The sequence below is a fragment of the Papio anubis genome, chromosome 18 (assembly GCF_008728515.1).
Source record: "Papio anubis isolate 15944 chromosome 18, Panubis1.0, whole genome shotgun sequence".
In the NCBI taxonomy this organism is placed as follows: Eukaryota; Metazoa; Chordata; class Mammalia; order Primates; family Cercopithecidae; genus Papio; species Papio anubis.
The window spans coordinates 44,203,599-44,231,394 of record NC_044993.1 but is presented as its reverse complement, the minus strand read 5'-3'; the positions used below and the strand labels follow the sequence as shown (position 1 = coordinate 44,231,394).

At 40.3% G+C, this 27,796-nt stretch overlaps 2 pseudogenes; both read left to right on the top strand.

The window, feature by feature from the left end:
• Window positions 1-4,165: 4,165 nt before the first annotated feature.
• On the top strand, window positions 4,166-22,158 carry LOC101025044 (annotated as a pseudogene).
• A 2,527-nt stretch (window positions 22,159-24,685) lies between these two features.
• LOC101024344 lies at window positions 24,686-25,581 on the top strand (annotated as a pseudogene).
• Window positions 25,582-27,796: the final 2,215 nt, after the last annotated feature.

Here is a 27,796-nt window from a genome sequence, read left to right as displayed (position 1 = left end):
AAAGACATAACGAAAGTGGAAGATTGGGTGTAATATAATCAAGGTGAGCTTCACTAATTCTATTTTCTACAAATGACAGTTTTTTTTTTTTCTGCTACAGGGGATAATTGACAAGAACTATTTAAATCTGAATCTCTTTCTAAGGTAGCAAATAGATGTCGCAGTTTGTAAGCAGGGATGCCTAAGATGGGGTGAAGCCAATTTATGTCTCCTAACAGTTTTTGAAAATCATTAAGGGTTAAAAGTTGATCTCTTTGAATTTGAACTTTTTGTGGCCAAATATGCTTTTTTGCTAAAAGGTATCCCAAATATTGAATAGGAAATTGAGTCTGTATTTTCTCAGAAGAAATATGTAAATTATATTGAGTTAATTGCTGTCATAAGACCTGAAAAGTTTGACTTTGTAGGACTTTGTCAGGAGTTGCTAATAGAATATCATCCATATAATGGTATATTAACACAGTAGGGAATTGACATCTAACAGGATTTAAGGCTCTATGAACAAACTCTTGACATAAGGTAGGACCATTAAGCATACCTTGAGGAAGAACTTTCCATTGATATCTTTGAGTAGGCTGTCTATTATTATATTTGGGAACAGTAAAGGCAAACTTTTCACAATCTTGGGGTTGTAACAGGATAGTAAAAAAAAAAATCTTTAAGATTTATAACAATTAATTTCTAATTTTGTGGGATAAGAGCTGGATTAGGAAGCCTAAATTGTAAAGTCCTCATAGGTTGAATACAAGCATTTGCAGCTCTAAGATCAGTTAATACATGCCATTTTCCTTTTTTTTTTTTTTTCCGAGACAAACACAGGGGAATTCCATGCAGAAGTACTTCGTTCAATATGCCCCTCGGCCAATTGTTCCTTAACTAAATTATTTAAAGCCTTAAGTTTTTCTTTAGATAATGGCCACTGTTCCACCCAAACAGGAGTTGTAGTTTTCCACTTCAATTGTAAAGTTTGAGGACAGTGGCTAGGAGTTTAAAGGATTGTAGCCCATTTTGAACATCATATTTTTGGCAGCTGAAGAAATATGAGGAATGCTTAAAAGGGCACCAAATTGTTGTAAAAGATCACAGCCCCAAAGGTTAATATTAATGGGAACAATATAAAAGAACACTTTTCCTTGTTGTCCTTCAGGTCCTACACAGCTCAGGGGCTCGACACTTTGGTAGACTATAGAAGCAGTATCTAGGTCAGATAGAGTAACCGATATTTGTTTCTTTTTCCAATGATCAGGCCATTGAGCCAAGCATATAATAGATACATCAGCTCCTGTGTTGACTAATCCCTCAAAAAGTATCCCATTAATTTGCAATGAACATAAAGGTTTTTGATCAGAAACTAAAGTTTCCCAGAAAACAGTTTTCCCAGTACTACCAAAACCTCCTTGACGAGACACATCTCTAGATAGGAAAGGAAAAAAAGACAATAAAAGCAATTGTGCAATACGTTCCCCCTGCCTCTAGGTGCATAAATTGTGAGACTTGTACCATAATAAGGTATTGTGGTAGGCCTGCATTGTAATTGTTGGGGCCCCAAGCCTGCGGGCCCCGGTTCCCGTTTCCTGGGCGGGGTGACAATAAATTTCCACTCTTATCAGTTTTTGAATGACATTCATTTGTCCAGTGTCGACCTTTTCCACATCGTTTTCACTCCCCAGAAGGTAACTTTTTCTCTTTAGTAGTTGGGAAGCCCAGTTTTTTCTGGCATTCTTTATTAAAATGACTGGGTTTCCCGCATTGAAAACATACACCTTGTTTAGAATTACTCTTTAAGGCCTTAGAAAGTGCTCCAGCAAACAATTGAGCATTGTAAATAGCTCCTCCAACGCCTGCACAAGCCCAAATATACTCATCTAAATTAGCTCCACTGGCCTTTAAAGGTCTTAATAATTTTTGTTGCAGCTTTCATTTCTTTCAAAATTTAAATTGTAGGGCTGTAAAAGTCACATTCTGGCCACCGTTTGGGAACTGAGCATTGGGGCCAAAAGCAGCCCGTGTTATTGGGAATAGATTTAGTTCCTCGAAATCATCCTTTCCCTACGATTCCTTCTTTTCTCCTACAGGAGGAAAAGGCACAGAGAAAACATGACCTGACATAGGCAGAGAGGTTGGAGGTGGAGGCAAAGGGAAATCTTTTTCAAGATAACAGGGAAGGCTTGTGGCAGAGAGATAGGAGAAACAGGAGTAGCAGCACCTTGCAATTTTAACAACTGTTGTAACATCTCTAAAATACGCTGCAAATCAGAATTTCCTTCAGATGAAGGAGGCATTAGCTCTTCTTCCAATTCCTTGTCCTCAGCAACCGGGGCATAAATATGTTTCTCTCTAGGATCATTCCTCTCTAAAGCTTCAGATGCCTCACCTCCTGTGGCAGTATCTCCATGCTCTGAGTCAGTTTCAAGTAACTGTAATGCCTGAGTAATGGAACTACACAAAGTCCACAAAGTCAGAGGCATCATTTGCCCTCGCTGATGAGCTCGACCCAGGACTTTAACCACTTGTAACCATTCCTTTCGATTTAACTGCACTTTGGTTTGAAACCAATAACAATGTTGTTCAACATGGGCAAACAATCACTTCAAAGTCTTATGTTCCTTAACTAACTTCTACTCCTATAGACATCAACAGTCCCTGGAGTAACCACAAATATTCAGAGGCCAGAGAGGTGGAATTCCCCATAATTTTCCCGTGGGTCCCCCTTCATTTATTTTATCTGCCTGGGGTGTTCCCCCTCCGGTTCCTTGCTCTCGTGGAGCCATGGACCCTGCTCGCTGCGCCAGATGTTGGGGTCCACGTGTTTCCTAAACAAAGGAATGAACACACAAGACAACACAAGACAAGACAAACATGGTGGCCGCCTCGAATGGCGCACTCTGCTTTATTTTATACAGTCATTTGTGGAATGTTGCCAAGTCACAAGACACATTGTTGTTTTTCTGACCTTTCCCTGACTTTCTGGAATTTCAAAATGTTTACAGATAAACAAGCCCCCAGGGTCTGCTGTTAGCAGCTGGCTCCTTTGTCCTCCCTGTTTGCAGGGAAGGAACGCCCTGCTTCATTTGCAAGAGCAGGACTTATCGGGAATGTCTCATTTGCGAGCACGTAGTCCTCTACACCCAGACTCTAAAATTGTGGCTAAGGATGACCAGGCTGAGGCTGTCCCTTTAAGGCAGAACTTTCAGGCCAGTGTTTCATTTTTCTTGTCATCCTGAAATTTTTCTTTCAACAGAGGCCAGAAACAATTCTGTGTATTGGAGAGCCTCCCTCCTAGAGTTGGTACCATTGACACATGACTACTGAGTGCCAGAAGAAGTTGAGAAGAACTCTCCCATCTGCACAGCCAGGGTGGACTGAGCATCATAATCCTTGGTGCCTGGCTCATGCAGACTGCCGATAGATCCAAAAAATCACAGGATGTGGGAGGTGAAGGAAGAGCTGGTAAAAATGAAAAGTGGCTGGTGAAAGAATAGGAGGCATGAAGAGGATGGGACCTGCCTGGGGCAGTGTGCATGTTTTGTTCCAGCCAAACAGTCAGATGAGGTCTTGGTCTTGGACCTGGTGCCAGGGAATTCACAAGCCCCCTTCTACTGTGGCCTGGGAGCTGAGGTCTTTGGTTCTGAAACCAAATGTAAATTTTGGACTCTGGAATACCTGTCTGTTTAGCCAGTTTCTCTCTAATTGTGATCCCAGGAAAGGAATTATCCTGTAAATTTTTGTGGATTATTCTCAAAGGCTTCAATGAGTAGACTGATTTGTGATTGAGTGATGGATGTCCCTTTCCTCCTGCCTTCTTATTTCACTTACACAATCAATATTAACTACGGCAGTTATGGTAATATCATTCTTGACAACAGAGGAAACTTCAAGTCATTCATTGATGATGCCAAAGCCTCATTCTCCTACAGTAAACATTCTCCTACATTTAATTTCTTGAATCTTCTATGTCCACTGTCTAGAAAAACTAAACACATGAAGTACTACAAACTAGAAATAAATACCTTAATAGGCACCAATTATAAAAGTAAATCCAAGAAGGAACAGAATATATGAACACACATACAACAAGTAAAGGAATTCAGTTAATTAAAAATCTTCCAGAAAGAGAAGCCCAGAGCTTTTATAATGATGGTAGAGTTCAGTAAAGTGGAGCCCCATGCCTGCTATCCCCATGCTCCTGGCCAGCAGCAGCATCTCCCCTGAGCATGGTGACATAAGGCATGCCATTGACACTCACTTTGCTGGTGTTCACCTCCACATACTAAGTCGTCACTTTGCAGTGGAATTCCATTTTGCTGCATCTGGCTGGCCAGAAGCCCTGCAGGTAGAAAGGGATGGTCAGGAGAGCACATTGAAAGAACAGATGGGAGCTCAGAGACTGCCCACCTTTCCTGCCCTCTGCCCATGGGCCACAGCCCTCACCCAGCTATACAGCGTGTATGTCTGCTGAAGGCTGCTGCATTTGTTCTCCATCACAGAGGTGGGATGACAGCAGTCTGAGGGCACCACACTCCATGATCGGGCTCTACTGTTGGTGCCACAGCTCCAGGTGGAAGGGCAGGTGAGCCAAAGACAGGTCCTATGTGGCTTTCACATCCAGCCCACATTCCTACCAACTTCCAGGCCCACTTCCATATCCTGATGTGATGTTCTCTTTAGAACTCTTGTGGTTCCTCAGCAGGAGATGGGAAGAGTGGGGTTTCCAGGAGTAAGGCAGTGAAAGTTGGTTTGGGTGACCACCATGGTTGGCGGTTTCCTGTCCATCTACTGGGGCCAAGTCCAGTAAGGGGCCTCTGCTGGTGGAAGCGCACATGAAGGCCATACCTGAGGTGAAGAGCAGAGACCCATCTGACCAGACCCCCAATTCAAGGTCGCCCCTGCCCACCCACAGCCTCACTTTTCCCTCCTGTGTAGGGAGAGTGTTGGCCTTTCAAGCACATTTGCCTGGATTGAATGAGGTTCCCAGGAGCTTCAACATAATGTCCCCACCCAGTCATGCTCAGAGCTGGGCCATGTGTCCCCTCCGATTCCCTTCGCTTCCCACAAGTGGCTGCTCCTGCTGAGAGGTTGGGGTGCTTCATCCTGGCCTGAAAACCTCAAAGAATAATGGAGTCTCCAAGGGAGCACACTGGGAGGCACACTGGGAGGGCCCACCAGGAAGGGAGCCCAGCAGGTAGCCCAGCTAAGTGAATGAGCCAGGGCAGGCATTGGGAACAGTTTACTAGGAGAAGAAACCCAGCCCTTTGCAGAGCTGGGAGCCTCAGAAGCAGCAGAGAAGCCTTAAATGGCAAGACTCTGAGTCCCTAAGCCACCCCCTGCAGAGCTCCAGGGCACCAGTGAGGACAGCCTCCTGGAGGCCTCTGCTCTTTTTTGTCCTAGTGTCCAGGGCTGTCACCATTCCCCCACCTCACAGTTCAACTAGTTTTTCTTCTTTCTGGGGCTGGGGTGGGGCTGCCTTCCTGCCTGGACTCATGGGCAGGCTGGATTGCCTTATCCCCAGGACAGAGGCACCAGGGACCCAGAAAAGAGGAAGGAGGCAGCCCCTTCCCCACAGTGACCTCCTTGCCATTCACATGCAGCAACAGGCCCACCTCTCAGAGGAGCATGCTGAGGCACAGGCGGGAGCTATGTAGAGAGACACTGGGAAGAGGCACCTCTCACAGCTCTGAGCTGCCCTCCAGGGCTCCAGAGGTGGGGGAAGGCAGACCCATTGGTGATGTAGACAGCTCAGTGGGCTGTGGGAGAGGAATTTCCCAGGGCTGGGAGACGACAGTGACTCAGTGCTGCTCACTTCTGAAAGTGGCCCTTCAGTTACCCCCACAGCTTGAGGCCATACCAGCCTGGGATGGCCAGATAGGCAGAGGCAAGCAGGGATTCAGGGGGAGTGCACTAAGGTGTGTGGGCAGGGGCAGAGGCTGTTGAGGCAGGTGAGGAGAAATGTTCATCCTCTTCCTGGTCTGCCCCTCTCCTGGGGTCTACTTTCCTCTTTTCGCTCTGTCTCTGGCTCCCTGGCTGTCTCCTCCTCACTTTCTTGCCTGCTCACCCCAGAGGTCCCAGGGACTCAGCCCACCACCAGTGGTCCTCAAGTTGTAACTACCCCTTCCATGTCCATCCCATGAGGACCCTCATCTTCCTGAGCACATCTCTGGACCCCTTTGAAACCAGAAGCCTCACCTCCCTGACAGACCACTCCATGGCTGGGCAGAGTCCACCTGACACTGTTCCAGGCCAGAATGACTGGGCATTGTCCCACTGCCTGCTCTCTCACACCTACAGCTCATCCCCCCCAAAATGCTGTTGGCACCCTTTATACAACCCTCACAGCCACCCTGCCCTCCTGCTGGGCTGTAGCTTTTGTCTCTGGGTGCCTTAACCCCTTTGTCCATCTGCCCCTTGGCAGCCACCTGAGCTCCTGAGCACTGCTGTGCTCACATCTGCAGTAGCCACCTCACCTAGAACCAACATTAAAGTCCCAACAGGCCAATCCTGGCCTCCTCACTGCTCCTGGAACCCCAGGGCCCTGTGCCCCAATCTTCCTATCTGCAGCATGGGTGTCTTCTCCTACCCCTAGCCTGCCCCCAGAGCCCAAGACATCCAGAGCCATCTAATACACATGTCATACAAATTACATAATAATTTGTACTACGTCATATTACAAATACCAATTATGTCATACGAATTCATCATAATACATACAAATTATGATGTCATAATATATTGTGATGTAATAAATACATATGAATTATGATGTCATAATACATTGTGATGTTATAACACATACTAAGTATGATGTCATGATATATTGTGATGTTATAATATGAATTATGATACAATACATATGAATTATGTCATGATGTATTGTGATATAATATGAATTATGACATCATAATATATTGATGCCATAATACATACCAATTATGATATCATAATATGTTGTGATGTCACATCATATTGATCATTTATCATATAATAAAATTTTGTCAGCTATTTTTATAAGAAAATTGAGTGAAATTTTGTAACAACACTAACATATAAAGAAGCTTACAATCATGGTGAAAGATGAAAGAGGAGCAGACATCTCACATGGTAGGGGTGGGAACAGGAAAGATGGGAGAGGGATACGCCTCACTTTTAAACCACCAGATCTCGTGAGTACTCACCATGACAAGGACACCACAGAGCCGTGAGAAATCCATCTCTATGATTCAACCACCTCCCATCAGGCCTCACCCGTAACATTAGGGATTAAAATTCAATATGAAATTTGGAGAGGACATCTAAACTATATCATGTGACCATTAGAAAAACAGATGAGGCTGGGTGCCATGGCTCACGCCTGTAATCCCAGCACCTTAGGAAGCCAAGGCGGGCAGATCACAAGGTCAGGAGATCGAGGTCATCCTGTCTAACTTGATGAAACACTGTCTCTACTGAAAACACAAAAAAATTAACCGGGTGTGGTGGCACTCGCCAGTAGTCCCAGCTGCTCGGGAGGCTGAGGCAGGAGAATCACTTAAACTCTGGAGGCGGATGTTGCAGTTAGCTGAGATCATACCACTGCACTCCAGCCTGGGCAACAGAGTGAGACACTGTCTCAAAAAAAGAAAAAAAAAAACAGGTGAAATATTTATGGTTTCTACAGATACTTTCATTCCAGAGCAAATGGATAAATGATTGAATTCAACATTCTGTGGTCAGAAGAGAGAAGAGAGGTGTACAGGGGACTTTGGCTGCATTTGTTCTACTTCCCTTATGCTGTTGTTATGAGTTTTGATGTCACCATCTGAAGGGTTATTCATGGACAGAAGAATTATTGCTATTGTTGTGATTATTCCTCTTTCTTTTGTATTAGTAAAAATAAATCTTTTAGCTTCTCATACAATTTCCTTAAAAAATACTAAGAGTTTCGGTTAAATTCCTTGTTATTGTGTGTTATAAAAATTGACAGGGAAACGGCTAAAATAGATTACAATTACACAAACTCTAGGAGTCAATTTCTATTAGGCAGGCTTAGGAAAGACAGAACTGGAAACACTCCACCATCATAGACATCAGACGCATGGGGCCCACTTTCTGTCCCAGCCCTGCCTAGATCCATCCTCTTCTAAGGCCTCATCCAGGTCTGGCCACACCCTAGAATCTCCTCTCACAGAACTAATTAAAGGAGATCAGAAATTTGAGTGGTGGCTCCTGCTGCCTCTCCTTAGCTGGTGCCCACAATTTCCTGAAAATAAAAAACAGATAAATGTCAGCAAATAATTATCTATTTGTGGGTCACAATTTCTTTTTCATTGAAGCCAGTGCTCGTAGAGACATCCCCTCAGCAAACTGTTTTTCTGCAGATCCAGTAGTTGCTCTACAAGGCCCAAGAAAGTCAATATAAATACTAAAACTCCCTCTGAACAGTTCACCCTTTCTGTATCCCTTTCATCTGTCTATATAGATTTTATTCTACACATTTTCTTTTTAAGGTAAATAATTTTTAAAATGAAAGAAAAAATAGAAATGCTGGGGCCTTCGTTTAAAGCCTAGGAATTACAGAACACTTAGCACCCAACTACCAGGGTGCTATGACGATTAACTCACATCATGTGATGTTTCCAGCACAGTGCTGTGTAACAGACTTCAGAATACATAGTACACACTCAATAGACATTGTATTAACTCATGTGTATATGTTTTTCAAATGCAGGTTTACTCAAACATTGATGCCTTCTCTAGGCTGTGTAAACTTTAAAGAGCCAGCAGAGAATAACATGTTTGTATACAGTGATTGGTGGTTTCCACTTTGGGCCAAACATATTTGTGTTGTGGTAAGAGTGTTGGGTGTCAGGAACTCTGTGTGCTTTTCCTACTTTCTCTAGCTGAGTGCTACTACAGTGGATGTAGTGGGAGAATCATCCGCATTAAGAGGAGACTTTCAGAAGCCGATTCATGGACCCCTTACTAACTTGCAAATAACACTAAGAGAGAGGCCTGGAATCAGAAATGATTTATATATACACTGAAACTTGAGAGGCAATGCTTTGCTAAGTGGCTCTCAGCCTAGGCTTCCAACCATAATCACGCGACCACTTTAAAGAAACACCATCACCTGTGCTCTCCCCACAGGTTCTGTCTGTTGATCTTGGTAGGAACATACATATGGTTTTAATTAGGAAGTCAAATTGTCCCTCTTTGTTGATTACATAATATTATATCTAGAAAAATCTAAAGACCACCAAAAACTTTTAGATTTGATAAATAAATTTAATAATGTTTCAGGATACAAAAATCAATGTAGAAAAAATAGTAGCATTTTCATACACTAATATTGATCAAGCTGAGAACCAAATTAAAAGGTCAGTTTTTTTTTTTTTTTTTACAATAGCTACAAAAAAAGTAAAACACCTAGAAATATAATTACTCAAGTAGGTGAAAGATCTCTACAAGGAAAACTACAAAACTGTGATGAAATAGATTGTGAATAACACAAACAAACGAGAAAAACATCGCATGCCCATGGATTAGAAGAATTATTATCATTAATAATGACCATACTGCCCCCAAACAGTCTACATATTAAATGGAATTCCCACCAAAATTCCAATGTTAGCTTTTATAGAATTAGAACAAAATTATATTTATATGGAACCATAGAAAAGCCTGAATAGCCAAAGCAAGTTTAAACAAAGGCAACAAAGTCGGACATATTACGTTACCTAACTTAAAATTATTCTAGAAGGCTTTAATAACCAAAACAGCATGGTAATGATGTGAATAAATGCATAGGTCAATGGAACAGAATAGAGAACCTAGAAATAAAGCCACAAACCTACACACAACTGATCTTTTACAAAGTCAACAAAAATATACATAGAAAAATGACATTTTATTCAACATATTGTGCTGGAAAAATTATCTTACCATATGCAGAAGTATGAAATGGAACCCCTAACTCTCACCATATATAAAAATCAACTCAATATGGATTAAAGTACTCGAATGTAAGACCTGAAAAGATAAAAATTATAGAAGAAACCCTATGATAAACTATTCTGGACATTGGCCTGGACCAATAATTCATGACTAAGATCTCAAAAGTAGATGCAACAATAACAAAAATAGACAAATGGAACTTAATTAAACTGAAAAGCTCCTGAAAAGAAGCTTTTATTTAACAGGTGAGCAGACAACCTATGTAATACAAAAAATGTTTGTGAACTATGCATGTCTAGAATACATAAGGAAATCAAACATGTCAACAAAAATAAAACAAGAGACTTCATTAAAAAGCACATAACAGGAGCAGATATTTTTCAAAAAGAAGACAATGATGGCCAATAAGTGTGTAAAAAATGGTCAACATTGCCAATGATCAGAGAAATGCCAATTAAAAACCACAATGAAATACCATTTTACACCATTCATAATGGCTAATTATTAAAAAGCAGAAAAATGATAGATATTGGTAAGGATACAGAGAAAAGAGAATATTTATACATTGTTTGTGGGAATGTAATTTTCTACAACCTCTATGGAAAACAGTATGGAGATTTCTCAAAAAAACTAAAAATAGAACTTCCATTTGATCCAGCATTCTCACTACTGCATATTTACCCAAAGGAAAATAATTCACTACGTAAAGAAGATACCCACACTCATACGTTTATTGTAGGATTATTCACAATAGCAAAGATACGGAGTCAATTTAAATTTATCAATCAATGACTGAATAAACAAAATTTGCTATACATTTATACCATGGAAAACTACTCAGACATAAAGATTAGATTATGTCTTTTGCAGCACTGTGAATGGAACTGGAGGTCATTATTGTAATTGAAATAACTCAGAAACAGAAAATCAAATACTACATTTTCTCACCTATACATGGAAGCCCAACAATGCATACACTTGAATATAGAGAGTGGAAAAATAGACACTGGACACTCAGAAAGAGGGGAGGTTGGTAGAGAAGTTAGAAATGAGAAAACACCTAACTGGGACAATGAGCACCGTTCAGATGATTGTTACACTGAAAGCCCATACTTCATCACTATGCAATATGTCCCTGTCATGAAACTTCATTTGTACTGTCATATTTATAAAGAGAAAAAAAACTAAATTTTATCAAGAGGAAAGAATGAGCATATCTTATAATTTTCATAAATACTTAGGCACAAAAATAATTTTAATAAAAATAAATAAAATTTATATGTTATATAATATGGATTAGAGACTTAAACGTTAGACCTAATACCATAAAAACCCTAGAGGAAAACCTAGGTAGTACCTATCTAGAATAGGTATGGGCAAGACTTCATGTCTAAAACACCAAAAAGCAACGCAGCAAAAGCCAAAATTGACAAATGGGATCTAATTAAACTAAAGAGCTTCTGCACAGCAAAAATAACTACCATCAGAGTCAACAGGCAACCTACAGAATGGGAGAAAATTTTTGCAATCTACTCATCTGACAAAGGGTTAATATCCAGAACCTACAAAGATTTACAAGAAAAAAACAAACAACTCCATCAAAAAGTGGGCAAAGGATATGAACAGACATTAAAAAAGAAGACATTCATACAGCCAACAGATACATGAAAATGCTCATCATCACCGGCCATCAGAGAAATGCAAATCAAAACCCACAATGAGAGTCATCTCACACCAAAGTTAGAATACAACAAATCATTAAAAAGTCAGGAAACAATATGCTGGAGAGGATGTGGAGAAATAGGGAATACTTTACACTGTTGGTGGGATTAAACTAGTTCAACCATTCTGGAAAACAGTATGACATTCCTCAAGGATCTAGAACTAGGAAGCACCATATGACTCAGCCATCCCATTACTGTATATACCCAAAGGATTATAAATCATGCTGCTATAAAGACACATGCACACGATGTTCATTGAGGCACTTTCACAATTAAAGCAAAGACTTGAATCAAACCTTAAATGTCCATCAAGGACAGACTGGATTACAGAAAATGGGTACATATACAATTCATGGAATACTATGCAGCCATAAAAGGATGATTTGTGTCCTTTGTAGGACATGGATGCGCTGGAACCATCATTTCAGCAAACTATTGCAAGAACAGAAAACCAAACACCCATGTTCTCACTCATAGGTGGGAACTGAACAATGAGATCACTTGGACCTCGGGAAGGGGAACATCACACACCGGGCCTATCATGGGAGGGGAGTGGACTGCATTGGGAGTTATACCTGATGTAAATGACGAGCTGGATGGGTGCAGCACACCAACATGGCAATGCATACATATGTAACAAACCTGCACCTACACACAAAAATTATAGAACTTAAAGTATGGGTCAATAAAAACATTAAATAAACAAATAATTGAGCATTAAAATTAATAGTTATATACTATATATTATATACATATATAATAGACACATAATTTAATTATATTATGTTATATATTATAATGTATATATTATAATATATATATAATGTATATTATGTATTATATTATATAATGTATATTATGTATTATAATATAACATATAATTTTATTTTTATTAAAAATATTACATATTATATAATATATGTTATATATTATAAATATATATTATATATAATACTATATATTATAAATATATATTATATATAATTTTATAATATATATTATATATAATTTTTATAATATATTATATAATAATTTTATTATATATTTTTATAATATATTATATATTATAATAATATATAATAATTTTTATAATATATATTATATATAATATTTTATAATATATTATATATTATATATAATAATTTTTATAATATATATTATAAAAATTTTCTCTCTCTCTCTCTCTCTCTCTCTCTCTGGGCCAGAATCTCACTCTGTCACCCAGGCTGGAGTGCAGTGGCATGATTTTGGCTTACTGTAACCTCTGCCTCGCGGGTTCAAGTGATTCTCCTGCCTCAGCCTCCTGAATAGCTGGGATTACAAGCGCCCACTACCATGCCCAGCTAATTTTTGTATTTATAGTAGAGACAGGGTTTCACTATGTTGGCCAGGCTGGTCTCAAACTCCTGACCTCAGGTGATCTGCCTGCCTCAGCCTCCCAAAATGCTAGGATTACAGGCATGAGCCATCACACCCGGCCAATAATATTGTAATATAAGAATGGTATAAAAAGAGAATTTGATGAATTAGGGTAGTTAGTTCTTAGCACAAACAATATGCAAGGCAAGATTCTAAGCCATTAGACATTCGTAGACAGAATATCTAACAGTGTAAAATAAATAACAGGAAGGTTCATTGGCAATGACAAATTGACATTGTTTCAATCATATTAGATGATAATAAAACCATTATAAAATGTATTGCTTTGTACATAATAAAGGATCATAATGTTAAATAACTTCATTAAATGTTTGGCAAATTAGGCATATAGATAAATGGGCAGCATGTTGACCAGTAAATAGAAAATACACATTATTTTCAAAGACCAAAAAAATTATTTTATATTTATTTATTTATTTATTTATTTATTATAAGTGGGGAGCAGCTTTATTAGTTGGGGATACAGTGGGATCCTCTCCTGGGGAGGTGGGGTCTTTCACTGGTCACCCCTGGCAGTGGTCCAGCAGGCGCCATGCAATTCAGTGCTGGCGTTAGTTGGGGACCGGGCCTTGGAGGAGAACTGTGCAGGGAAGCAGTAGCTCCGGGGTCCTCACCGCCCACTCCGCCCTGCCGCACTGGGTTTTCTGGTGCTCCTCAGGGTCCCGCCGAGCCTGTGTCTCTATAGGGCAGTGGACCATCCGGCCCGGAACCTTCTCCTCAGAGCCCAGTTTGACGCAGGCCAGGCATTACCGCTTCCTTCCCTTGGGATGGACTTCTCACTGGTGTTTCTTCCAGTCCTTCCTCCGGCCGCTTGTCTGTCTGAGCTTAAATTCCAATTTCACAAACGTTCCAGCAGGGAAGGACGTATCCACGGCGCCGTCCACACCACTCTCCCGGAAGACCCACTGTCGAGGCGGGTGCATTCCTCCAAGGCGACCTGTAGGCCCCAGAGCTGGGCCCCGGGAGCTCGGACCCGCCCGCGCCCCCCGCGCCCACCCTTGGGGCCAGCAGGATCCGCAGCAGTGGCTTGTTTCCGCGGTCTGTCACCCCGGCCCTGCGAAGGGCGTGTGCACCCCTCAGCTCTCTGAGCCCTCTGGGAGCTGCCTCTTCCCCTGCTCTTCCCCTGGATGGCTGTGCCCACAGAACTCTGGGCAGAGATCAAAGAACGGGAAACGTCTCTTTCTCCAAACTGACTTTGGTGTCCGCCTGGTTCTCTCCACTCCCTCCCACTCTGCCCACACTGTTCCCTGGGGCCTGTAGTTTTAGCAAAGTTCCCTGCCTGGGCCGGGAAGCAGTCCTGTTGCCCACTCCCACCCTTCAACCCTTTTCTGGCCCATTCTGTCTCCCCACTGGGTCTCCCACACGACACCCACTCCTCCCTACTGTCCCTGGAGCCCCTCTTCGGTTCTCGCGCTAAGCCTCTTCCCTGACTGCTTCTCCCTCTCCATCCTGAATCTCCCGGCTCCTATAGGGTGCCCCCACCATCCCGGGGCCCAGGCAAAGCCGACAAAATTATTTTAAATGGGAATATTTGAATTCCACTGAATTCATGAAAGCGGAAAACCATCTGGTTATATTTTAAAGAATTATTAATTAATAATAACAACTATCAATTTAAAGGGTAACCAGGGTTAAGAATACCCACCATTTTAACAGCAACAACAATGAAACCCTATTATAGCCAACAAACCAGTTCACTAAAGTTGCAGGATACAATATTAACATGAAAATCAGTTGCATTTTTATACAGTAACAACAAAATATCTGAAAAAGCAATAAAGAAAACAATTCCATTTGCAATATTATCAAATATAATGAAATACATAATTAAATAGAATGAGCTTAACCAAGAAAATTAAAGGTCTGCACACTGGGCTGGGTGCGGTGGCTTGCCTCTGTAATCCCAGCACTTTGGGACGCGGAGGCAGGCGGGTCACAAGGTCAGGAGTTTGAGACCAGCCTAACCAACATGGGGAACCGCGTCTTTACTAAAAATAAAAAAAATTAGTCTGTGGTGGTGGTCTTCTGTAATCTCAGCTACTCAGGAGGCTGAGGCAGGAGAATCGCTTGAACTCAGGAGGCAGACATTGCAGTGAGCCGAGATTGGACCATTGCACTCCAGCCTGGGTGACAGACGAAGACTCTCTCTCAAAAAAAAAAAAAAAAAAAAAAAATTCTGCATACTGAACACCATAAAATGTTGATGAAAGAAATAGAAGAATACAAAATGGGAAATACATCCTGCATTGATGGATTCTAAAAATTAGTATTATTAAAATATCTATACTGGACAAAGTCATCAACAAGTTAAAGAAATTTCTATCAAACTTTTAATGCATTTAAAATAAGTGTAGAACAAACAATTCTAAAATTAGTATAGAGCCATGAAAGACCCCAAATAGGCAAATACTGTGAAAAACAAACAGGCTGAATGCCCCAAACTTCCTGATTTCAAACTATATTACAAAGCTATAGTCATTAAAATAGTATAGAACCTACATAAGAACCAATGAAACAGAATAGGGGACCAGAAATAAATTCACACATATATAATCAACTGGATCTACAGAATTAGGAAAAGATAGAGACATCAAGAAATGATTTAGAAAAAACTAGATATGGACACACAAAAAGTGAAACATTCTTATATCATCACAGAAATGAGTTTACAATTTAAGGCTTAAACATAATAACTGAAATTATGAATCCTCTTTAAAAAATGGGGAAAAAGCTCCTTTACCCTGGTTGTGGCAATGATGTTTTGGATTCTACACAAAGAACACAGGCAACAAAAGCAAAAATTTAAAAATGGAGCTATATCAAAGAAAGAAGTTTCTGCATGATAAAAAGAAAGAATCAACAAAATATAAAGACAATATATGGGATGGGAGAAAATATATGTAAACCATATGTAGGATAATATGTTACTATTCAAAATATATATAATACTAATCAATATAATAAAGAAAAACACCCACAGGAGAACAAAACAAAAACCAATTCCCTGATTAATTGGGCAAAAAGTCAATTTTTCCAAAGACATACAAATGGCCAGCAGGTGTATGAAAATTTTCTCAACATTGCTAATTATCAGTGTAATTAAAATCAAAATCAAAATGAGAAATTACCTTATCATAGTGTTAGGATAGCTATTATCAAAGTGTCAAAAGAACAAAGTGTTAGGGTGCACAGGAAATAGAATATTTGCATACAGTTGCTAAGCATGTCCATTGGTGCAGCTTTCATAAAACAAAAACAAAAATGAACAAAAAAACAGTATGGAGTTGCCTTAAAATTTTTAAACTAAAAGAACCATTATTCCCAATTCAGAGTATATGGCCAACAGACATAAGTGTAGCTGAGGGCATCTGCATTCCTCTGATACAAATAAATGGATAAACTGTAAGAGAGAGATAATTTCAGCTTCAATAAGGAATGAAATTGTTTTAGTTACAAAAATATTGATGAGCCTTGAAGACATGGTGCTGAGTGAGATAAGCAAAATGCAGAAAGACAAATATTGCATGATCTCATTTATATGTAGATTTAAAAATAAAAGAAAGAAACGGGAAGAAGAGGGGTAGTTAGCATGGGCTAGGAAATGGGAAAAGGAGGAGAGATATCCATTGAAGGGTGCATACCTTCAGTTATATAATGAAAAACTGCTGGGGACCTACTGTGCAAAATGGCAACTATAGTTAATAATAACGTGTAGTTGAAATTTGATACTAAAGTAGACCTCAGGTAGTTTCATCACACACACTGAAATGCATAAAGTAACTATGTGAGGTGCTAGATATGTTAACCAGCTTCATTGAGATAATTTAAAGATGTATACACATCTCAAAAGCTCTCTATTGTACACCCTAAATAAATACACTTTTCAATGTGTAAGTCATAGCTCAATAAATGTGGAAAAAAATTAATAGTAATCAGCAGGTCATATCTAGTCACACGTAAACTTTATTTAAAACTCTCTTGGCCACTGTTTCTGGCTCAACCGGGGAACAACCGGAGCACTTCTGGCCCCTTGACTATGATGCTCCTCCCACTGTTCCTGTACTGGGGAAGATATACTAGTTCCCAGGAGTGGGCAGGTGCAGTAGCTCACACCTGTAATCCCACCACTTTGGGGGGCCACGGTGTGTAGATCACTTGAGGTCAGGAGTTGCAAGTCCAGCCAGGCCAACATGGTCAAACCCTGTCTCTACTAAAAATACAAAAATTAGCCGGGCCTAGTGGCATGCCCCTGTAATCCCAGGTACTTAAGAGGCTAAGGCAGGAGAATCACTTGAACCCGGGAGGCGGAGGTTGCAGTGAACTGAGATCACGTCACTGCACTCCAGCCTGGGCAACAGAGTGAGAGTCTGTCTCAAAAAAATATATATATATGTGTGTGTGTATATATGTATATGTATATATGTGTATATATGTGTGTATATATGTATGTATATGTATATATATGCAAATGTATATATATTTCCCAGGGGTTTTCCACATCCCAGGCCATGCAGGTCAGGGAGGGCCATCAGCAGTCCCCTTCCTCATTGCCCACAGCCCCGTTTGGCTCCAGGCAATGAATATCAGGGCATCACAGCAACCAGCAGGGGTGAGGCTGCCTTTCGCTGCCAGCACTCCTGTGGCCTCTGGCTCCACAGGTGTCTATAGGGCCCCAGCGCAGCCCCTCCTCACATTGCCTGTGAAGGCAATGTAACTGCAGAAGATACACAGAAGGAAAATGAGGAAAAAATGCCCCCCATATATTAGAATAATTGTCATTAGATTGCCTATGCTGCAGACAGGGTCACTGGTTATCATTACTGCTGTGAAATCCACTACAATTGGAAGAGAAAATGGTCTAGGACATACTCTTTGAATCCCCGGAGTTGGTGTCAGTAGGTTTCATGCAGAAATTTATTTTGACTGTGATTTACAAAGTTATGTCCTTCTAGATCAAAGCAGTCAAAATTGAACAATTGTTCATGGAAAATGAATTGTTCAGCTGAAAACTAAATGAGACCCTTATGTACTTGAGCATAGACATAAATTTAAAATTGGAAGGACTGTGTTACCCTTTCACATTCACCCAGGCAGTGATAGCTGCGATGGCTGTGAACCATGGCAGGTTAGAACTCACCTTTGCCTTGATAAGAAAGATGAATCTTTTGTTGGTCTACCACTAAGTAAAGAGGAAAATAAGTTGGAAATAAGTAAATAATTAAAGAAAATATGACTAAAATAGGGTTTACAGAATATAGATTATGAACATGAATAGACATCAAAGAATCTAAAATATAAAGATAGAGCTGGAAAACATAGTGAGCAGATTGGAAATGAAGGAACATTCTAGAGAGATGGGGCGCCTGCATCTGTTCATTCTGAAATTACTGACAGCCACCAATATCAGGAGATGTTGCAGAAGATGGGTTGGAAAAAAGGAGATAGCCTGGGGAAGGATGGTGGGTAGTGAAATCTCCTATTCAGCCTCAGCTTCAGTGTACACACGGAGGCTTGGGGACAGGCAATCCATCCTCAGTTGAAGACATTCAGCTTCTCTGAAACAAAAACAAACTGAGACAAAGCATGAGAGAGGTTTGCTGAAAATTTCCCAGAAACTAAACCTTAAAAAGATGACCTAGGTACCAGGACCCTGGGTAAAAGGGACTGTAGCGTGAAGGTTAATCGTAGAAGAAAACTCAAGCATTTCAAAAAAATAGAGTTTGGAAACTCTTATTTTATTATATTTTTTGCACTACTCATCTCCCCAAAAGAGTCTGTGACACAGAGGAACTGTGTCACAGTTTACCCCTTCTTGATTCAGAAACGTTTAATAAAGTTTGGTTTGCAAATTTTAAAAAACGTTTTTTAAACTAATAAATATTGACTCAAGTTATGCAGTAAGTGGACTAAAGTTTACAGGGCTAAGATGAGTTTATCTAGCTTCCTTATTTTATCTTGTCATTTATGACATCCGTATAAGCAAAAAGCCACATAAGCAAAACTTATAACCACTAATGACTTAAATGTACATTTGTCTGTGTCTCCATATATTCACAGTAAGGTACACAGCAAAAGAAACATCAAAAGTTGATAAAAATAAATCTGACTATAGGTATCATTGTTTATGCCCTTTAGAAACTAGATAAAACACCCTCTTATACTTGAAATAGCCTAAATATTATTGAAGAACCAATGAACAGGTGATACATTATAGAAAATTAGTCATGTATTGTTTTCTTTTTTGAGGAATCCGTTTATTTGCACTATATCTTCAGCGTTTATATTTGGTTTGTTTCATAGCTAATTAGATATTTAGATATGAACAACTGAGTACAGTGTTGAAATAGTGTGCTGGCATTTGTAGTTTTCATAAATATTATTGCAGGCAATGGAGTTGTGCCAGAGAAATCTGATTTCTGGTACATAAGGAATACTTAGCCAGGGCCTCATATTTAAGATATTCAATGAAAATATCTTCAACTGCAATAAAAACATTGTAACATTAAAAATACTCTTTTCAATAAATTCTAAATTTAAAAATTCAAATGATACTTTTTATGGAGTTAGGGAAGTGCTAATGAGGTAAAATAGCAACTGAAGCCAAAAGATCTAAATTCAGGTAAATACTTTTAGCCATATTACCTGTAAGTTAAAAGTAAACAATAATAAACAATAATTCTGACCAAGTACTATTCACTGCAGTAAAGTATTTCAGAAATTTGTGCTAGAAAATAATTAATTTTCTAATGGTAAAAAAGTAATCATATTCTACAAATTATTACAACATGGTCTATTGAAGAGAGCGGTATTTCTAGTGAAGAAACTTGGAATTTCTCACGAGGTAGTGATCTATGCCATAGAAAATCTAGGTAAAATATTTTACTCATGTGTGCAACTGTTGATATTTCTGCTTTCCAGGAAAATAACATGCTTTAAAAACTTAATTCAGGTAATTAAAATCACCAAGAAGTTACAAGAATTCACACAATACCTAATGTAGTTGAAAGAAAATTATGAAAATTTCTCAGGACCAGAAGTAAATAAAGGTTATAATCCAGAGAAGTATAGACCTAAGTGGCCAGTGCTTCATTCAGATGCATCTGATCACAAGGAGGTCAGATCCATATGGGTTGTTCAGCTTCTGACAAGGCAAATAGAATAAACAAAGAGAAACTGCCTGCAGGCATCCGGAGTGTGATGTCTTCTATATTTGAGAGCTAAACTATAAATTATGTTGCACACAGGTGATGAGCTACTAGAGTGAAGCATTAGATAAATTATCTGGCACATAAAACTCAGTTATGAGGTTTATAATTACATGTTTGCCAATATAATGAAAAAACAAGAAACCAAAATAATGTGGAAAAAACTATGAGCTTGTCAAGTCATATTTGGAAAAGAGGCAAAAGGAAAACAAACTGTTGAAAATTTGGTAAAACAATGTAATGTACAGCATACAAATTACACATTGAAATAGACTGAGCTGATGAGAGGACTAGTAAACTGGAATGCTGAGCACAATTAATATAGTAATATACATTTTAGAAAGCAAATTAATACAAAATACAAATATATATGAAAATTAGATGAGAAGAAATGAAAAACACTTAATTGTTTTACTAGACTATATAAACAGGAAAGCAATATTCAACAAAAAAATCAGTGACTCATAATTTTCAGGAATTGGAAACCAGGTATGAATCCTATAAAAGTTTAGAGTGTAATGTGTCAGAAAAGATAAATTAAGAAATACTTAAAAGAAATGATGATTTTGGTTATTGTGAATACTGCTTCAATAAACATGGGAGTGCAATTATCTTTTTGACATACTGATTTTATTTCCTTTTGATATATACCCAGTGGTGAGACTGCTGAGTCATATATATGGTAGTTTTATTTATAATTTCTTGAAAAACCTCCATGCTGTTTTTCCTAATGGTTGTACCAATTTAAATTCTCACCAATAGTGTATAAGTGCCTATTTACAGAAGAATGAAGAAAATGTTATACACACACACGCACATGCACACACACAGGAATTATGTTCACTCATACAACAGAATGAACTTCTATCATTTATGTGAATATGGATGAACCTAGAGGACATCATGCTAAGTGAAATAAGCCAGTCACAGAAAGAAAAAGACCACATGATGTCACTCATATGTGAAATCTAAAAAAGTGGATCTTATAGAAGTAGAGAGTTGAATGGTGGTTACTAGAGGCTAGGAGAGTGATGGAATGAAGGAATGGCGAGAGGTTTGTCAAAGTTACAGACAGGGAGAATAAATTTTGGTGTCCTATTACCCACTAGGGTGACTATAGCTAATATAATGTACCGTTTATTGTAACACAGCTAGAAGAGAGATTTTTGAACTTTAATAGCACAAATAAATTATAAATTTTTACACTGCTAGATATGCAAATTACCCTGATTGGGTCATTGTACAGTGTAAACATGCATAGAAACATCACACTGTACCCCATAAATATGTACAATTATTATGTGTCAATTATACATAAACTAAATCTTAAAAAAGAATAATGATTGAATTGCATAAAATCAAAACGAAGAAAAACTCTTAGAAGTAGTGAGATAGAAGACAGCTAACCTGTGAAGCTGAGGGAAAACACCTCTGTATCAAGTCAGAAAACAGAAACATTAATATCAATAAAATATTTAAAATAAAAGGTTCTGGACAGCATAGAAATCTATTAACAGACTGAAAAGACAACCTATAAAAAAAAAAAGAAAATATGTGCATCTGGCAGGGAGTTAATATCCAAGATATGTATCAGACTCAACAGCAATAAAAATAAAAAACCCAATTAAAGAGTGAGCAAAAACTTGAATAGACATTTTTCCAAAGAAGACACAAAGAAATGCTCAACATCACTAATCATCTGGAAAATGCAATCCAAAACCACATGAAATAGTACCTCACCACATTTAGAATGGCTATTATCAAGAAGACAAAAGATAACAAGGTTTGTATGAGATGTGGAGAAAAGGGAACATTTATACACTGTTCGTGTGATTGTAAATTTACTACATTTTTAGATTTATTTATTTATAAGAAACCTGCATGGAAAATTATGCAGGTTTCTCAAAACAAAAACAAAACAAAAACCTAAAAATGGAACTACCATATAATCCAGCAATTCCATTATGGACTATATATCAAAAGGAAATAAAATTAGTATATTGAAGAGATAGCTGCACTCTCATGTTTATTATACCTCTATTAACAATAGCCAAGATATGCAATCAATCTTAGTGCCCATCAGGAATAAATGGATAAAGCGAATATGGTGTATACACATAATGGAATACGATTTAACAATAGAAAAAAAAAATCCGCATTTTGGGAGGCTGAGGTAGGCTGATCAGTAGGTCAAGAGATCAGACCATCTTGGTCAACATGATGAAACCTCTTTTCTACTAAAAATACAACAATTAGCTGGGCGTGGTGGCACAAGCCTGTAGTTCCAGCTAGTCAGGAGACTGAGGCAGGAGAATCGCTTGAACCCGGGAGGTGGAGGTTGCAGTGAGCCAAGATCGCGCCACTACACTCCAGGCTGGCAACAGAGAGACACTCCGTTTCAAAAAAATAAATTAAATAAATAAATAAATAAATAAATAAATAAATAAATAAATAAAATCCGGCGCTGCGCGGTGACGTTGATGTTTCATGCCGGCTTCCGTCCAGTGCAGTCCCTTTCTGAGGACCCCCCACTCTCTGCCTTCCAATAAGGAGCTCAGGTTTTGCACTCACTGCGGTTGCTGTTCCTGCTGCCACAGGTTGGAATTGGAGATGCCTCTTCCTTCTCTCAGGACAGAACCATGAGCCCAGCGGCAGCAGCTGGGCGCGAAGCTCCCTCTCAGCCACTGGGCACCGCCTCAGAGCCCACCGTGTCCGCCCTGCCGGGAGCTGACCCTAGCGCTGTGCAGAGTTGTTCCTGCTGGTGGTGACCAGGGAGGGACTGGAGTGGCCGATCATCTCCAGGAAGAGAGCTGAGTAGGAACTGCAGCCGCCACGTCCTCTCTTTCCCCGGGGATGTGCAGGATTACTGTGAAATTATGACTCATCATCCTGCAAATTACCAATGGGAAAATTGGAGTCTAGAAATTATTGCAGCCATTTTAGCCCACCAGTTCCCCAATAGCAGTATTTGGGTGATAAAGTGCTCCCAAGCACATTTGCACAAATTCAGCTGCCATGATAGTTTTCTGAAAAGTAACATGTTTGGTTTCCCTGAAGGCAATACAGAATCTGGAGCTTTTAAGCACCTTTATGAGAGGTGACAATGTGCTAGCAGCCCTCACTGTCAGCTCCTCCTCGACCTCCGCTCTCCGCGTCCACTCTGGCGACGCTTGAGGAGCCCTTCAGCCCGCCACGGCACCGTGGGAGCCCCTCTCTGGGCTGGCTGAGGCCGGAGCCTCCTCCCTTTGTTTGCCGGGAGGTGTGGAGGGAGAGGAGTGGGCGGGAACCGGGGCTGTGCTCGCGGGCCAGTGCGAGTTGCGGCGGGCGCGGGTGCCGGCGCGGGCTCGGCCGGCCCGGCACACGGAGCGGCCGGCAGGCACCCCCGGCCCAGGGCAGTGAGAGGCTTAGCACCAGGGCCAGCAGCTGCAGAGGTTGCGCCGGGTCCTCCAGCAGTGCCGGCCGGCCTGCCAGGCACCCAAATTATCGCGGGGCCTTAGCTGCTTCCCCGCAGGGCAGGGCTGGGGACCTGCAGCCCGCCATGTCTGAGCTCCCCTTCTGCGGTGGGCTCCCGCGCTGCCTGAGCCTCCCTTACCGGCGCCGTTACCCTGCTCTGTGACGCCTGGTCCCATCGCAGCCCAACGGCTGAGGAGTGCAGGCGTGGCTTGGGACTGGCAGGCAGCTCCCCTTGCAGCCCCGGTGAAGGATCCACTGGGTGAAGCCAGCTGGGCTCCTGAACCGGATGGGGACTTGGAGAACTTTTATATCTAGCAGGAGGATCCTATGTGCACCAATTAGCACTCTGTGTCTAGCTCAGGGTTTGTAAATACACCAATCAGCACTCTGTGTCTAGCTCAGGGTTTGTGAATACACCAATTGATACTCTGTGTCTAGCTAACCTAGTGGAGACTTCGAGGACTAGCACTCTGTGACTCTGTGTCTAGCTCAAGGATTGTAAAGCACCAATCAGCACTCTGTCAAAACGGATCAATCAGTTCTCTGTAAAATGGACCAATCAGCAGGATGTTGGTGGGGCCAGATAAGGGAATAAAAGCAGGCTGCTGGAGCCAGCTAGTGGCAACCCGCTGGGGTTCCCTTCCACGCTGTGGAAGCTTTGTTTTTTTTGCTCTTTGCAATAAATCTTGCTGCTGTTCACTCTTTGGGTCCACACTAACTTTGTGAGCTGTGAGCTGTAACACTCACCGCAGAGAAGGCCTGCAGCTTCACTTCTGAAGCCAGCCAGACCAAGAACCCACCGGGAAGAAGGAGCGACTCCAGACGCGCTGCCTTTAAGAGCTGCAACACTCACCACGAAGGTCTGCAGCTTCACTCCTGACAGCCAGACCACCAACCCACCAGAAGGAAGAAGCTCCAGACACATCTGAACATCTGAAGGAGCAAAACTCCGGACACACCATCTTTAAGAACTGTAACACTCCCGGAGAGGGTCTGCGGCTTCATTCTTGAAGTCAGTGAGACCAAGAACCTACCAATACCAGACACATTTATGTGTTATTAATGCTTTTAAGTCAGAGTAATTTATCAAAGAAAAATTTGAATGATTGGAGTAAGGACTCCGCAGCATCTCATTGTAAATGTCCAATTCTTCTCATACTACAAATCATTTCCAGGGAGGAAAAGAGAGGACCTTCGAAAAACCTTGATCAATCAGTCATGTGTTTTTATCCACCATCACTAAATGATGTATGTTTTCCTTTGACTAGATTCAATAAATGTGGTTTTGAATCAGTTTCTTTGAATTGAAAGAAGCCGAGAAAGACAAAAACAAATGCTTTCATTAAAAGCATAAGAACAATGTATTGGCTGGGTGGTGGTCATTTCGGAGGAAGGAATACTTGGGTTACTTATCCACAAGTCTTGAAAGAATTTGCACAAACAAGAATTATTGTTCACACCCATGGAACACTTGGGTAAGTGATCCAATGAGATCTTGGATTGGAAAGGAGCAAAATAAATTTGTTTAGATACTTGGGGATATTGGTATGCTGATGAGTAGCTGAATTCATTTCACAAAGGAAGCTCCCTGCATAGAGAATTCCTTCAGAATTCGTGAAGTATTTTGAGACTACAAGTATATTAATGTACTTGTTTAGTGGAAGAGCATAAGCACTTTGAGTGTTATAAATTCAGATAATGGAATGTAATTCATAGATGCATTGTCAGTTTGGGGTATGGAGAGAAGCACACATTCCTCAAATTTGAGTGTAATGTGCAGTAGTTTTTATTTTTTATTTTTTTGAGATGGAATCTCACTCTTGTTGCCCAGGCTGAAGTGCAATGGCACTGTCTTGGCTCACCGCAATCTCCACCTCACAGGTTCAAGCTATTCTGCCTCAGCCTCCCAAGTAGCTGGGATTACAGGCATGTGCCCCCACAGCCAGCTAATTTTGTATTTTTTTTTTTTTTTTTTAGTGGAGATGGTGTTTCTCCATGTTGGTCAGGCTGGTCTCCAACTCCCGACGTCAGGTGATCCGCCCACCTCGGCTTCCCAAAGTGCTGGGATTACAAGCGTGAGCCACTGTGCCCGGCCTGCAGTACTATTTCTTGCTTTGGAATGTGAGCAGTTTTTAATTCGGGTTGGGTTAGAATTAGTTAATTTGAAATCTAACAAGGTGGTTTGTGATAATACTGAGGAGATATAAGACCCTGAGAAATAAAAGTTACAACATAGTTCTTGTAAAAGGTAACTGAAATTGTTTCTATTGGAGATAGTTGATTTCCTGAGTAATGTTACTAATTTTGGTGACATTTTAACAGTAATTAGCTATTTTGGCACTTAAAACTTGAGCGGAAACATTTTATTTCTCTTCAAACAAATGCAAAGGCATGATGTTGTTGCCTATCGTTTTGGAATAACTGTACCCTGCCTCTTATGTTTTGTAAACTCATTCACTCATTCTTTAATGTGCCACCAAGTACTTTTTTCTTGAGAGTCAAAATATATTTGTTTCCCAATGTAAAAATGTGCGATAGCATAAAGGTAGTTTTTAAAAACATAGCCAGGTGTGGTGACATGTCACTTTAGTCCCAACGCTCAGGAAGCTAAGTCAGGAGGACCCTTTGAGCCTAGGCTGTAATGCACCATGATTGTGTTTTTGACTAGCTGCTGCACTCCAGCCTGGGCAATATAGTGAGGCCTCATCTCTAAAACACAGAAAACAAAACATTACGCTTGAGCACTATCGCTTAATTTTTAGTTGACAATTTTTAGTTGATTGTTTTGGGTAAGACATTCTGGGGCTTTTTGAATCCTGGCAAAAACCAGTTGTTTTGGAAAATTGTTTTAAGCATATTTATATATTTTGGATAAATCGAGAAAATTTCAGATGTTTTATTAATCTTTTTGAAAGAGAACAACTTAGGTAAGATAAATATGTAATGCTCTATTTGTTCATGCTCTATTAAAAAGGAAACAGATTCCATATATCTAAATCAATGTTTCTCCACAATCATGACTTTGTCTGAAAAAAAATTATCCTTGGCCAAAATGGAAAATTACGTTGCTCTAAGAAAAATTACAAGGGGAAGTTTAAACATCATCCAGCCTGAGGCCAGATCTTCATATAACGGTCACAATTTCAATTCTGAACTGCATCCATGTGTGAGATTTAGAATCTCGCTAGTGGACTACTCTGTCCATGTATGAAGGTGACGATCTTAATTGTTGGCTACATGTGTTTCTGAGAATCACAAGCTCACTGTTTGCTGGGCCCTGTTATGTAACTTTCTATACACCCCAAGGCTTTATGAAATACATGTGAGTGTCATAATCTTCTGTTACGTTTTTAGAATTACAAGACCAAGGACCTTAGTTGTTGCCCTAAGCCTAGCTATTAGAGTCAACATTTCTCCTATTGGCTGGGTCCATGTAAGAAAGCCATTATTATGACTATTGCCGGGGCCTAGGTATAGGACACAACTTTGCCTGTGAGCAGAACCAGGGAGGAAAGTCACATCACCTGAATGCTGAGCCAGGGAAATATCATTATCTCTCCATAGGCAGGACCCATACAGGAAAGTCATATCACATTTGTGTTAGGCTTAGTGATATGTCACAATCCCCAATGCAGGTAGAACCCAGTCAAAAGAGTCATATCACCTCAGTGCTGGGCCCAGCGATATGTCACAATCCCCCCTTTTCACAGGGCCCAGTCATGAGAGGAGAGTCATGTCACGTAGATAATATACCAAGATTTCTGTTATTGGAGGCAGGGTACAGGAAGGAATGTAGAGTCTCATCACCTAGGTGACGTGCTCAGAGACACATTACAATGGCCCTTGGGAGCAGGATGTGGGCAGCACAGTCAAATCTCCTAGGTGTTTGGGTCAGGTATATGTCATGATCCCAACTGTTGGCAGGGCTCGTGCAAGGGAATAAAGTCAATCAGGTGATGAGAAAATATTGTATGTCAAAGTCACACCTGCAGGAAAGTCCACAGATGATACTCACAGTCTCACATATTTTCTAGTTCAAGGTGTAAG